Source organism: Diadema setosum, chromosome 17 (genome assembly GCF_964275005.1).
Source record: "Diadema setosum chromosome 17, eeDiaSeto1, whole genome shotgun sequence".
Taxonomy (NCBI): Eukaryota; Metazoa; Echinodermata; class Echinoidea; order Diadematoida; family Diadematidae; genus Diadema; species Diadema setosum.
Genome location: NC_092701.1, coordinates 11,022,463 through 11,036,114, shown reverse-complemented (window position 1 = coordinate 11,036,114; position 13,652 = coordinate 11,022,463).

The window sequence follows — 13,652 nt, the reverse complement described above, 5'->3', positions numbered from 1 at the left end:
GCATACAAAAGAATCTAGATTACATAGGTGAAGTAATCTTTGAAGATATGTAAATATTGATATGTACGGTATTGAAACTGTCGTGTTGATTATCCTTATGGTACGTTACCACTCTCGTGGAATTCACTAAGCTGGGTCCACTTTCTCGATTCGCCCGAAATCGTGGTCTTACTCGGGGACTAATCGTGCTGATCATCAGATAATCAAATCTTGATGTCAGTCAAAGACATTGTGTTGATCGTAGTAATTTTTCGAACAGTCCAATAATTCTTCTACGATCAACACGATTACCACCATAGACCTCAAGATGTGATAAGCCATGATAAGATCACCGCGGTCACTCGTAGACTAAGAATCGATTTGTGGTAGATAGTACACATGTGATTAGCATATCGAGACTCGCGACAAAATGGCAACCTAGTGAAAGTGTTTAACGTGCAATGTCAATAATCTTTTGGGTATCGATAATGCACATTTATAGTTACTCTATCTAAAAAGGACCAGCGGACGAGTAGGGCATGGATATCTGAAAACATTGGATGGTTTATTTAATTCATGCATGAGTTAAAATGTTATTCCAGCGGAACTTACATGCGCTCTAAAAGTGGATTGCACGTCAGATGCGCCTATAGCAGATACACTTCAAATCATTTTAGCAACTAATTTCTGTGGAAAACATGAAAATATTGTATTCGTTGTGGTTAAAACATTTACACTCTGAATATGTCTATAATGTTTAACACATTAGTCATACACATACATCCTTGAACAAAAACACACACAACACAAAAGTATACAAACCTGCATAAATATAAACGTGATATATATATATATATAGATATAGATATATTATATATACATAGTTATTGTATATACATGCACACATACATACACGCATGCATAGTTAATGTTCCCTCAGACATTTCCCTCATGTTTTATAGATCCATGCATTAAGGTCTACTTAACCATAACATTTTTTTTTCTCTCTCTCTCATTTTTGTATAATATTGATTATTAGTCACTCCTAACGGATTTAACAACCAAGTTTACGTTGTATTGCATTTCAATCAACCCATGTAATAAAGTTAAGTGCATGAAATCATTTTTTATAAAAAAAAACCCCACAGAATTTGAAAGCGACTGGATTTGACTTGCAACTATTCGTTTTTATCAATGCCATTCCTTAGTATTTGTAATCTATCTATTAGTTTCTTGGCAATAATAAACGTATGAGCAATATGTTTAAAAACCATCAGGCGAACCACCAAAGAATGAGAACACGTATGTGCGATCTTATCTTAAAAAAATAAATTGATTTCATGCTAGAGCATGGTGAGAAATATTTCGCTTGTGCGGTATACATGTAACTCTTATTTCGACATCTAAATAAAGCATTCGAGTTTGATGTTCCATGAATGCATTAATGGCGTATTGAATAAATTCACGAAATTCATGACTGAGCTCATTTCCCCTGCATGAATGCCTGTGTGCGATACTGGAGGTGTGAGTATGTGTGTGAAGATGATCAGAAGAATGAGAGTTGATGAAGAGAAGTTTGATTAATATTTTGATGAAAAAAGACGTAAACTAAAAGTGAAGCTGAGTAGATCAAAGGTGATTCCACAAGATTTAATGATATTTAATCAATAATTTGGATGTAAGAAGTGATAGGGTCTCATACTTGCAATGATTATTATAATCATGTGTAATATATTATATATTACGTGTAATATATTATATATTACGTGTATATATATATAATATATTATATATTACGTGTAATATATTATATATTACACGCGTTACGCAAGTGCGGCCGTCGACATTACCCTTAAATTTCTGTATAACCGTATTGAACCTTTTCCCTTTAATGTCGTGTAACTTTTTAAGAAATTGGTGTATTGAATAGCCGCTTTCACAGAATAATACTTATTTATGGGGTTTAACTTAAGGAAAATTCCGATGTTATTTGTAAACAGAAATTAAATGTATGGAAAAAACATTACTGAAATCTGTATTTCTTGGGAAAATGTATAAAAAAAAATCCTTCCTTCCTTAGTATTTCATAACAATAACTATTTATTACATAAAACGGGGTATTAACTTGTAGGAAATCTAATTCTCTTTAATATGATACAATTTTTTATGGTAATTTGATATTCTTAACTAAAGTTATTCAAAAAATAATCCGTATCCTAGCAACGGGCGGCGGCCATCTTAGAAGTATGCAAATTAGACACACGCGCAACCCTTTTTTCCGCTGGCGACCAGCAGATTCGAAAAATACAGGTTCTGACGATCTTCGAACACATCGTAGATTTTTTTTTTTTTTTGGGGGGGGGGTGCACGGGGACCATTTCTGAAGAATAGTAACCCAGTATGGGCCGACATGAACTACACAGATACTTCCCTTCATTTTGTTATGGAAAAATAAGATAGCCATGTTTCATTTTAAGCTCTGAAAGGCCATTTAACAAGGTCTTTATTTCTTAGGGCTTTTAGCATTTATAAGATTCTTCTTTTTTTTCACTTTAATCTTCCAATAAGAGGAACTGTCCCGTCAAATTTTTTTCTTTAACTTTTTAATATCAGATTAGTTGTGATTTTGGAGGAATCCAAAAAGACAAGAAACTGTTCATATGGGAGTTTGGTAACACAGAATAGAAAAAAAAAATATTTCATATAAGGAATAGAAAGTGTAATTTTTCTTTCTTTCTTCGCCGATTTCGATGAGATTTGATCAATAGATAGCAGTGATCTACAACAAACCCCACATACAGAACCTACGCAATTGCGCGCGGAGACATTATAACCCTTAAATATTGCTGTTAAACCTATTGAACCTTATCCCCTTTAATGTCGTGTAACTTTTAAAGGAATTGGTGTATTGGAAAGCCGTTTTCACATGATAATAGCTATGTTTGGGGGATAATTATAGGAAATTTCAAATGTTATTTGTAAATGCATATTAGATGTATGGAAAAGAACATTATAACCAAATTCCGTATCTTTTTAGAAAAATGCTAAAAAACATAATTCCTTCCTTAATATTTCATGACAACAACTATTTATCCCATCAAAGGGGGTATCAGCTTGTAGGAAATTTAATTCTCTTCAAAATGATACCATTTTCATGGTAATTTGTTATTCCTAAATAAAGTTATTCAAAAATAATCGTCTCATAGCAACGGGCGGCGGCCATCTTAGAAATATGCAAATAAGACGCGCGCGCAACCTTTTTTTTTCCGCTGGCGACAACCGGATTCGGAAAATACAGGTTCTGACGATCTTCGAACATATCGTAGAATTTTGTTTTAGGGGGGGGGGGGGGGTGCACGGGACCCTTTCTGGCTGCTAGACTATTACCCCCCGGATAACTATACCCCCGGATAACTACCACCCGGAATACCCCACTCCCCCATTACTTGCCCTCCCCCCTCCCCTCAGAAAAAGAAATCCCCTGGATAACTTTAGGGCCTTTACATCCTGGTTGAATATCTCACTCAACGTGAAAGACGTTAGCAGCTGTATCCGCGTTCTCCGATATAAGACATCCATGTACTATAGTATATCAAAACATCTTTAACACAATATGGAGCCTTCTTTTATGTGGCCTAAACTGAATGATGATAAATGTTCAGTTATTGGTTTTCAGAATCATAATAAGTAAATTCGATCATTAATGATGTTATGTCCATATCGGTCCTGTCTCTAGCACTTGTATACTTCATCAAAAACAGCCCGTAACTTATGTGTGATAGTCGATCACGAAATCTCATATCGAAGTCATACAGCTCAAGTTCAGCGGAATGTTAGATATCAGTTGGGTTATTTAATTTTCAAAAATGCGATTCCTCTTTTTTGATGTTGTTGTTGTTGGATCAAAATCTGCAGCTGATATCAACGGCATAAATCCGTACGGGGGGGGGGGGGGATGATCGGCGATAGTCACCATTACCACGGTTACAAGCAATAACCTGACCGGCGCACCCTTTTGTTTTTGTTTTTGTTTTTGTTTGTTTTTTGGAGGGTGAGAAGCTTGGTTACCCCCCCGACACACACACACACACTTTACAGGGAGCGAATGTCCCATTCTTTTGCATGAATTATAAAGTGGAAGGGAAGTGGCAGCAAAAATATGTAGTCTTTTTGTTCTTGTTTTTGTTTGTTTGTTTTTGCTTGTCAGTATGAAGAATTTTTTTGTTGTTGTTTCTCTTGTCTTTTGATTTCCTTTCTTCTTCATTGAAAGGTAATTTTGACCCCCCCCCCCCCCCAACCTTTCAAAAATGTGGAGCGGCCCTGAATAGTGCCCAATTAAATTCAATAAAATGGTGACATTTCTTTTATGTAATAAAATTATGTACAGACCATCCCCCCCCCCCCGCCTCCATTACAGGGGGAATTTACGCCCATGGCTGTTATGCTTATAATAATAATAATACAGGGTACTTAACAATGCGCCAGTTCCACATAGTTAACGTGCTCAAGGCGCAGTAGAAGAAGAAAGTTATGAAATACAAAAATCCTTACACAATCATTCTTTGCCTTCTTCTCGGTTGGGTTTTTCGAATTCGCTATTGTGTAATATTCCCCCCCCCCCAAAAAAAAAAAAAAGATGTCACAAAAACTTTTTACATTGTAGTACATCATTCGGTTCATACCCTTTTCCCCGTATACCTACTCTATTACTGTCATCTATAAAATGTTGAAATCCAAACTTAAAACGTATCTGTTCCCCTCACAATGAGGACCATAACTGCAATATGTAATGTTCGGAACGATTGCAATCTTTATCTGGTATCTGTGGTTGTTTGTTGCTTGTCATTTTCTTCTTCTTCTGTGTTTTCTTGTTTGAACATGTATGATATTTAAATTCATTTTTATTTCTTGAAACGCCATCGAAAAAAGTAGACCTGCGCCCTGTGCAAGTATAGGCACCATTATGAGTATTTATTTATGTATTTATTTATTCATTATTATTGTTATTATTATTATTATCATTATCATTATCATTATTAATATCATCATTATTCAAATAATCATCATTATCATATGTGAAGCAAGCAAGCTTTTCACGATTACATTCCTAGACAGAATGCAGAAATGGGGATCTCTGAGCGTTAGCCTTGGATGACCAGCACGACCGCAAAGTAAGCAAGCAAACAAGCAAGTAAACAAAGGGACAAGACAAAAAAAAAAAAAGATGGTTAATGTATTATCGGCTCTGAGCGGCTCGGGAATACCGAGATCATTACAAAGAAACGAATAATTAATCACTGTGATTTCGAAGACTTCATTGATACCCGTTATTTTTCGCTGTTCACAGAATATGAGTTTTTTTCCGACTGAAATAACAAACGATGTTAGAAAATTTAAATGGGAGTGGTAATTTTCTTGTGTCAAATTAATTGGAGGAGAGGTGATTGTTTGGGGCCTAATTTTAGAAAAGGGCAATTTTAAATGGAAATAATGTTCTGTGTTACCTATAATGTAGTGGTTACTGCAAAATGATGCAGCAGGGCAATACTGAAATGAATGCTATAGTCCGGCAGCCGAGGGGGCTAAGTACTTTTTCTCTGATATATATATATATATATATATATATATATATATATATATATATATATATATATATATATATTCTTTGTTGATTATTCATCTTTGGGATCTCTGCAATGATATTCAAGTGGGTGTGGAGCTCTCACCATTGGGCAATTTTCATTATTCAAAGTGGCGTCCAAAATGGCCGCCGTGAAGCCTATACAAGAGTCAGAAAAATGTCACTAAAACACTAGTACTTCAATTAGAACACTTATCTACACGGCCAGTAATATTAGTACAATGTCTTTAGTCGAACAGAATCTGGTTGCCATGGTAACCATCAAATAATTGGAACAAACCTCAAAAAAGTTAGCAAAGTATGCAAAATACACAAAAATGCCTGTTATTTGTGCGACGTCAACGAAATATCAATTACCTGCATACCTCTTACAAAGAAAGCCTTAATGAAGTTAACATTAATCTAGCCTTAATTTATATTTATAGTTGCCATATCAACCTAAACTTGAATTTAATTGTGAATAAATGCCGAAGGATTGAATTGCAGTATAGCAATGATGTGAAAATGTGAAATACCATATTTCAGGTCTTTACTCCACATATGCCTATATTCTCAGGGGCCGCGGAAGCGGGGGGGGGGGGGGGGCTGGGGGGGGGGCTGCAGCCCCCCCCCCCCCACTTTTGGTTCGTCAAAAAAGAAAAAAAATCGAAAAAAATCAAAACACTCATGAATTTCAATTCCCAAAGATTCAGCCCTTAGATTCTTCCCGTCTAAGCGGGGGGGGGGGGGGGGGGGGGGGGGGGGGGGGGGGGGGGGGGGTCTTGACCTTGCCACCTCCCTCCCCCCGGTCCGCAGCCCCCCAGCTGAAAAACGTTCCGCGGCCCCTGTCTCTGTTATAATTATGAAGTTGATATGTCCTGGTTGCCATGGTAACTGCTCAATGTCACTTTCAAGGACAGTCCCATAACATGCATACATACACATTGCAACAAAATTGCTTGACACTATTAAAATTAGATGGCAAGAGACTAACATCTTAGTGTAATACTTATTGGATGGATAAACCGACTGTTAGCTGGGATGTGCATGTTTTCATTTGTTTCCAAGTTGTAATACAAAAATAAAATGATACAATGTGAAATATTTTCATGGTTTTGTCAAATTATTGGAACATACATTGCAATATTACAGCCTGCATAAATTTCCTTAAAAATCGTTCATTAAGTGTTATGTGAAAACAAAATTTCAAAAATGAGACTTCCTATGTGGTACAAGGTGAAGGCTATAATGACATAACTTTTACATTCATGACATTGACATCAATACATACATATTGTTCGTAATCATAAACTACAGTCCTTGAGAATGAAATAATCCAGTTTGTTTCATGATTTCCTGTTAATTATCTCACTATACTTACCTGTAGTTTTTATTCATGAGTCATGCATATTAATTTAACCGAAGTTGATATTATACAAGTGTATAAGGCAAAAACACTCTGAAAAGAAAATATGTGTTTGTTATAATTTTCTGTAAAAAACAAAAAACAAAAAACATATTATGACTTACTTTTCTTGTTTCATTTCTGTAGTACATGAAGGTTTCTAAAGTAGGTCATGTAAGTTTTTTATTCAAATATTCAGGTTCCAGTTCTGATGAGTAGCTTATTTTTACTTTGCTTCATTATGCGAGGAACTATAGTATCGAAGACATAGGGAGGGGATGAGCAAACTTAAAGAATCTTAGATATCTTACTTGATTCTCACTCTGTTCTTCCTTACCACTCTCTCTGTTCCCTTTTCTACCGTCTCCACTAATAGTACAACTTCAACTTCCGACACATTATTATCCCCCGCTCTTCACTTTGCCCTCCTTACTATCCCCATATGTCGCTTCTCTCTTCAATTCTCCTCTTTCTAGTCTCTTCTGCCAAGCAACGATGCGGTTAAGGACTACGTACACATGGTGTCACCGCAAACCTTTCTCCCTCAAACTTGAAGAAGTTCCATTGCAAAATATCATTACGCAAAACTTTACTTTTCACTGTAATACACAGAGCCGACGCGAACAAGGAGTGAGGACTCGCCTCAACTTTTTTTTTTTTTTTTTTTTTTTGGGGGGGGGGGGGCATAATACATAGGAATATATAGGGTCTTACCACCAGGATCCCACACTTTTGTATACTTAATAGGCACAAGAAAAGTGGGATAGGCCCCTCATCTTTTTTTTTTCTTGTCAGCTGATTCAGCCTATTACCCCCGGAAGTAATATCAGAAAATAATAGTTAAGCCCTCTTCCCCCCTCCTTTTTCTTTTTTCTTTTTTTTTTTGCTTGTCAGTAAAACCCAGAAGTGGCACCAGAAATATAAACTGGGCCGCCTCACTTTTACAAAACATAGCGCCAGCCCCGATATGAGTGGTTCTTATATTAAGGGATGTTTAAGAATAAAGTGCATGATGAGTGTTTGAACTTCTTAAATTTTCATATCTTTCTATGCTTGAAATTAGGATAAAACCGATTTTGTTAAGCTAAGATTTATTTCTGGCTACTGGCTACTTGTAAGCCGATTTGTAATCTAATTTTTATGGTTTGACATCGTGGTTTAACTCTCAAACAAGTAGCACATGTCTTCTAAAGGTGGCCCAACTCATGGCTTAACTCTCCTTGCTCTGCATGAGTGTTGGCATTTATTTTTCTAAAGAAAGTTCTTTTTTTTTATTAGCAATTTCCTAGAAGAGTAGAAGAAATTTTCATAGCTACAAGACAGGTTTATAGTTGTTCTTCAATTGGTAACAAACACTTGTTGTGAGCAAGAATTGATTAGGAAACATATCCAAAAATGGAAAAAGTGGTTCAACTCTCCTGCATCTCCTCTACTTGATATCATAGGATTTTCTTTAATGTATATAATTTTATGATACTTCAAGACATCGTAGGCAGTTATCTCTTCAGATGATACTCTCATGGTAACATGTATAACACCAAGAAAAAGGCAAATTCGGAAGACAACGATGTAGTCAGTTTCTTTTACAGATTGATAAGCTTCCTATATATATATATATATATATATATATATATATATATATATATATATATATATATATATACAGGTTACTTATACATTTTGAAACATCCCAGGACTATACATTCGTATGTAAAATATCATGTCTGCAACCAGCCAAAGAGCAAGTATCCATGGCAACCTTCTACTCAGGTCCTTTAGGTAAAATAGTTTCTACGAATTTCTGCCAAACATTCTGGTCAACATGTCCCTCACCACACACACAAACCCGATTCCATAATCATTTGTATTTACATTGTGCATTTTAGGGATTTTAAGCTAATTCAATGTTTACCGTGGCAACTGTCCTGCAACAAAAAATGTCAAAAATATCTTGTTCAAGTTATTGGACCTTTGGACAAATGCTAAAATCCAAACGTTGATATAGTAGCATTTAAAACACATGATTACATACATTTTCCTATATTGAGGGCTGTGTGGCGGCCATGTTGGACGCCATTTTGAATAATCAAAATTGCCCAAGGGTGAGAGCTCCACAACCACCTGAATACCTTTGAAAAGACCCAAAAGATGAATAATCATCAGAGAAAAAAAAAACTGTATCAGAGAAAAAGTACTTCGGCCAAAAAAATGGCTTTAGGCTGCCGGACTACTAAATACGGTATAAACAGAAAATAGCATCGAAATTCTCCTAGACACATCTGGAGGCGGTGATAAGAATTTTCAAAATAGATGCAGTAATGTACTCATTAATTTATGAAATAAAGGTAAAATATGTGGGCCCATAAGTAGACATATTCATGGGGTACTCCATGACATTTCATCCCTGCCTGCCTCTGAGTAGTTGTCGTGGGCCGTGGGTTCGGGGGATGGCCGATGGGGAATTGTTCTGGTGAATTGGCCTGGAGGGTAAGAAGTTTGATATCTAGAGGTAATAGTTGTAGGCTATCAGGATTGGTGGGGAAAGCCTTAGAGGGAGTAATCAACCGGGTGATATTTATCTGGTGGGTAATTGCCCTGCGAAAATTGTCCTGGTGGTATTTATCCGGGGACGGGGGATGTTTTCGGGGGAGGGGGTGAGTTGCAGGGGCGTCACCAGCTTTTTTTTCTTTTTCAAGGGGGGTGCGTTTTGACAGTAAATGTAAACTGTGAGATTTTTTTTAAAAATTTGATTTATTGGATCCTGTGTCATCATGTACATTTACACATACTCTATATATGTACATGCATGTGATTGTATACATACACGAATCTTTCGCTATGAAGGACTATACGGGGGTACATTATGTGACGGTGTGAGATCCTCGACGATGATCAATTTCGCTCCTTCAGTGCGGAGGGTGTGGGAGGGGGATACCCCCTCCCACGGTGGTAACTTTTTGTAAAAACAAGAGTGTAAAAGTCGCGTTTATACTTTATAGAGCATAGTAAAAACGACAATACTATGAAGGACTATTACGGGGGTACATTATGTGACGATGTGAGATCCTCGGCAAGGGAGCGAAGCAACCAAGCGGGAGAGGGTGTAGGAGGGGGATACCCCTTCCACGGAGGGACTTTTTGTAAAAAGAAAAAAAAAGGAGAATTGCATAACAATTAAATGCGAGCGAGCGGAGCGAGCGAGCTTGAAAATTTTGATATTTTACAATCCCAAACTGCGGTTTGTAGCTATATTTTTTCGCTTTGGAAATGAAGGGGGGCGCACCGGGCGCAACTGCTGGCAATTACTGGCATCAGCATGAGGATAATGGCATAACGATTAAATGCGAGCAAGCGGAGCGAGAGAGCTTGAAAATTTTGACAAATTTACAGTCCAAAAACTTCTGTTTGTACCTATATTTCTTCGCTTTAAAATTAAGGGGCGCGCACAGGGCGCAACTGCTGGCAATTACTGGCAGTAACATCAGGAGAATGGCATAACAATTAAATGCGAGCGAGCAGAACGAGTGAGCTTGAAAATTTTGACACAGTCAAAAAACTGCCGTTTGTATCAATATTTTTTCGTTTTCGAAATTAAGGGGGGCGCACCGGGTGCAACTGCTGGCAATTACTGGCAGCAACGTCAGGAGAACGGCACAACGATTAAATGCAAGCGAGAGAAGCAAGCGAGCTCGAATATGTTGACATTTCACAGTTTTAAAAAAATGCCGTTTTTAGCTACGTATCTTTTCGCTTTGAAAATTAAGAGGGGGCACCGGGCGCAATTGCTGGCAATTACTGGCAGTAACATCAGGAGAATGGCAAGGCGATTAAATGCGAGCGAGCTTGAAAATGTTGACATTTTACAGTCAAAAAATTACCGTATGTAGCTATATTATTGTTCGCTTTGGAAATTAAGCAGGGCGCACCGGGCGCAACTGCAGGCAATTACTGGCAGCAACATCAAGAGAATGGGATAACGATTAAACGCGAGCTAGCGGAGCGAGCGACCTTGAAAATGTGACAATTTACTGTCAAAAAAACCCTTCCGTTTGTAGCTATATTTCTTCGCTTTGGAAATTAAGGGGGCGCACAGGGCGCAACATAAACTGCTGGCAATTACTGGCAGCAACATCAGGAGAATGGCATAACGATTATATCGTCTGTATCACTTCAGTCAATCAATTTTCCTTACAACGTTTCTGTTACCCCAAGGTTCCACAATTATGTTTTCTCAATTCACTTTGTTTTGATTATGCAACCTTATTCTATGTTACCAAAGGAAGTGAAATGTTTATATTCTTTTCGAAAAATGAAATAAAGTTTGAATTGAATTGAGTTGATTAAAATGCGAGCGAGCTTGAAAATTTTGACATTTTACAGTATAAAAACTGCCGTTTGTAGCTATCCTTTTCGCTTTGGAAATTAAGGGGGCGCACCGGGTGCAACTGCTGGCAATTTAATACTGGCAGCAACATCACGAGAATAGCAGAGCGATTAAATACGAGCAAGCGGAGCGAGTGAGAGTGAAAATTCTGACATTTTACAGTCCAAAAACTGCCGTTTTTAGCTATACATATGTTGTTTTCGCTTTGGAAATTAAGGGGGGGGGGGGCGGTGCGCCACTGGTAGTCAAGGATGTCGGTTTATTGTTCATGACTGGGGGAGGTATGACCAGCGAGGGGGCGTCGAAGTGACCAAGCGGGGGAAGGATGTCCAAAATCTGCACTTTAGAGCATCCCCTAATTGTTTGTGTTTGTGTGTATTGTGTGTGTTGGGAAAGTTGGGAAATAGCCCGTCAAGTCTTATTATTGGCAATGCAAGGCATTTTAATATAGACTATAGTATGTAAAGCAACAATCAGTGATCTAGCTTTGATTTATATATCCCGATTGTAGTGCAACATTCGTCATTTGTCGGTGTTAGACACTGTGTTGTCACGGAAACGGTATTTTCAGGAGAAAAAAAAAATACCAGTGTTTTGCTCCATTGGTCAAGTTTATGCATTGAGATTTTGGTGAGGAAAATCATTTCTAAATAAACTGAACATATCTTTGATCATCGTAGGGCAATGTGTTGCCGTCGGGTGGTACTGTAATGACAAGTTTTTTTTTTTTTTTTTTTTTTTTTTCTGAAAGAACATAAATCCAATTACCAGTTTTGCTGGATGAGCTAACACCATCGGGTCAGGGTGGGACATCGGAAATATTCAGTGATTGTTTAAGTTGTATTTGTCTTTGAATTCACTGCTTTTGTTGTTGTTGTTGTTGTGATGATGTTTTATTTGATAGTGCTATCTGGGGGTAGTCATCTGTGGGATAGTTATCCAGGAGTAGTTATCCCGGGGGTAATTATTCGGGGGTATAATCCGGGGGTAGTTATCCAGATCCAAGGGGTAGTAATTATGGGGTAGTTTTCCAGGAGATAGTGTTCCTAGACCCCAAATGTCGATAAACAACTTGTCACCTTGATTTCTTGTCCTAAACAAATTCCAACCACTCGTTGACTTGTCTTTTTGTCCGCAACAAGTCGACTTTTCTGTTCCACTAACTAACCAATATGTTTTCTTTTCCAAAACAAGTCGACGTACTTGTAGTGTTTTGACAACTCGGCATTTTGTCTTCTCGTCCAAAACAAGTCGACTTGCCGAGTTTCAACAACTTGTCATTTGACGTCTTGTCCCAAGCAAGTCGACATTCCGAGTTTCAACAACTCGTTATCATGTCTTCTTTTCCCAAACAAGTCGACTTGCCGAGTTTCAACAACTTGTCATCTTGACTTCTTGTCCAAAGCAAGTCGACTTTCCGAGTTTCAACAACTTGTCATCTTGACTTCTTGTCCCAAACGAGTCGACTTGCCGAGTTTCAACAACTTGTCATCTTGACTTCTTGTCCCAAACGAGTCGACTTGCCGAGTTTCAACAACTTGTCATCTTGACTTCTTGTCCAAAGCAAGTCGACTTTCCGAGTTTCAACAACTCGTTATCATGTCTTCTTGTCCCAAACGAGTCGACTTGCCGAGTTTCAACAACTTGTCATCTTGATTTCTTGTCCCAAACGAGTCGACTTGCCGAGTTTCAACAACTTGTCATCTTGACTTCTTGTCCCAAACGAGTCGACTTGCCGAGTTTCAACAACTTGTCATCTTGACTTCTTGTCCCAAACGAGTCGACTTGCCGAGTTTCAACAACTTGTCATCTTGACTTCTTGTCCCAAACGAGTCGACTTGCCGAGTTTCAACAACTTGTCATCTTGACTTCTTGTCCAAAGCAAGTCGACTTTCCTAGTTTCAACAACTCGTTATCATGTCTTCTTGTCCCAAACGAGTCGACTTGCCGAGTTTCAACAACTTGTCATCTTGACTTCTTGTCCCAAACGAGTCGACTTGCCGAGTTTCAACAACTTGTCATCTTGACTTCTTGTCCAAAGCAAGTCGACTTTCCTAGTTTCAACAACTCGTTATCATGTCTTCTTGTCCCAAACGAGTCGACTTGCCGAGTTTCAACAACTTGTCATCTTGACTTCTTGTCCCAAACGAGTCGACTTGCCGAGTTTTAACAACTTGTCATCTTGACTTCTTGTCCCAAACGAGTCGACTTTCCGAGTTTCAACAACTTGTCATCTTGACTTCTTGTCCCAAACGAGTCGACTT